The sequence below is a fragment of the Trachypithecus francoisi genome, unplaced genomic scaffold, assembly GCF_009764315.1.
Source record: "Trachypithecus francoisi isolate TF-2019V2 unplaced genomic scaffold, Tfra_2.0 Lachesis_group3, whole genome shotgun sequence".
Classification (NCBI taxonomy): domain Eukaryota; kingdom Metazoa; phylum Chordata; class Mammalia; order Primates; family Cercopithecidae; genus Trachypithecus; species Trachypithecus francoisi.
The window spans coordinates 99,366,541-99,368,691 of NW_022681468.1; positions in this window are offsets into that span (position 1 = coordinate 99,366,541).

Here is a 2,151-nt window from a genome sequence, read left to right on the forward strand (position 1 = left end):
TCTTGGTGGACATTTAGGTTGTTTCTAGCTATTAGGTTGGTGCAAAAGTCATAGCGGTTTTGGCTACAATGTTGCAGTGATGCAGTGAAAAGCTTTGGGTATTCCTTTCACTTATGTGTGAGCATATCTGTAGGATGAATTTCTATAAGTGCCAAATCAAATAGGACATGTGTTTATATGTTTGATAAATACTGCCCAAATATTCTCTTTCGAGGTTGAGTCAGTTTACACACCAATCAGCAATGCGGGGGAATGCATGTTTTCCTCCCACCCTTGCAAACGGTGTGTTACCAAACTTTTCTTTTTTTTTTTTGAGACGGGGACTCACTCTATCGCTCCGGCTGGAGTGCAGTGGTGCGATCACAGCTCACTGCAGTCTTGACTTCTCAGGTTCAAGCAATCCTCTGACCTCAGCCTTCCAAGTAGCTGGGACACAAGCACGTGCCACCACGCCCAGCTAATTATTATTATTATTATTTTTTTATAGAGATGGGTTTTGCCATGTGGCCCAGGCTGGTCTCGAACTCCTGGCTTTTTTTTTTTTTTTTTTTTGAGACGGAGTCTCACTCTGTTGCCCAGGCTGGAGTGCAGTGGCTGGATCTCAGCTCACTGCAAGCTCCGCCTCCCGGGTTTACGCCATTCTCCTGCCTCAGCCTCCCGAGTAGCTGGGACTACAGGCGCCCGCCACCTCGCCCGGCTAGTTTTTTGTGTTTTTAGTAGAGACGAGGTTTCACCGTGTTAGCCAAGATGGTCTCGATCTCCTGACCTCGTGATCCGCCCGTCTTGGCCTCCCAAAGTGCTGGGATTACAGGCTTGAGCCACCGCGCCCGGCCGAACTCCTGGCTTTAAGTAATTCTCCTGCCTCAGCCTCCCAAAGTGCTGGAACTACAGTCATGAGCCACTGTGCCTGACCTACCAAACTTTTTTTTCTCTTTGCTGATCTGGTAAGTGAAGAATAGTATCTTTTGTAGTTACACTTTTCATTATCTTAATAAGTGAGTTATTGAACATCTTCTTACATGTTTATGAGCCTATTTGAATTTTCTTTTTGCAAGAGCAAAAACTGTCTCTTCATATTCTTTTTTTTTTTTTTTTTACTGGGATAGAGTCTCGCTCTGTCACCCAGGCTGGAGTGTAGTGGCGCGATCTCGGCTCGTAACCTCTGCTTCCCAGGTTCAAGCGATTCTCCTGCCTCAACCTGCCCAGTAGCTGGGACTGCAGGCACCCATCACCACGTACAGCTAATTTTTGTATTTTTAGTAGAGACAGGGTTTCACTGTGTTAGCCAGGCTGGTCTCGAACTCCTGACCTTGTGATCTGCCTGCCTCGGCCTCCCAGAGTGTTGGGATTACAAACATGAGCCACCACGCCCGGCCCATTTAGGCTATTTCTGATTTTCCAGTATTACAAGTAATACTGCAGTGAAAAGCCTTGCACATAAATATTCTATTTCCTTAGGCTAAATTTATTTATTTATTTTTTTGAGACAGAGTCTCGCTCTGCTGTCCAGGCTGGAGTGCAGTCACGTGATCTCAGCTCACTGCAGCCTCCGCCTCCCGGGTTCAAGTGATTCTCATGCCTCAGCCTCCCAAGTAGGTGGGACCACAGGCATGCGCCACCACACCTGGCTGATTTTTGTGTTTTAGTACAGAGAGAGTTTCACCAGGTTGCCCAGGCTGGCCCCTTCCTCACCTCAAGTGATCCACCTGCCTTGGCCTCCCAAAGTGCTGAGATTACAGGCTTGAGCCACCGCGCCCAGCCTCTTCAGGCTAAATTTCTGAAAGTGATCTTCATTCCTATCCCCAAAGTGCCCTCCAGAAAGCTGGGTTGCACTTCTGCCACAGCAGGATCTTTACTCCTCTTAAAATCTCTGCGGAGCCTGGGCAGGAGAGGCAGAGCCCCAGGTGGAAGATTCTCTCCTGGCCTGATGTAGTGTTTCCTTGGCTTGTCAGACATGGAGGAGATTATGCCAGATATGATAGTGGAGAGGGTCAGACATGCATGAGACTGGAGAGAGAAAAAACAAAATAGCCTCTCAGGTCTCGCTCAGAGCCTACTTACTTTTACTTTACACACAATTGTATATTCCAATATGTTTGTGACCTGGTTTTTAAGAGCGCAGCAGCAAATTAGGAAGGAGAAGCAAGGCTG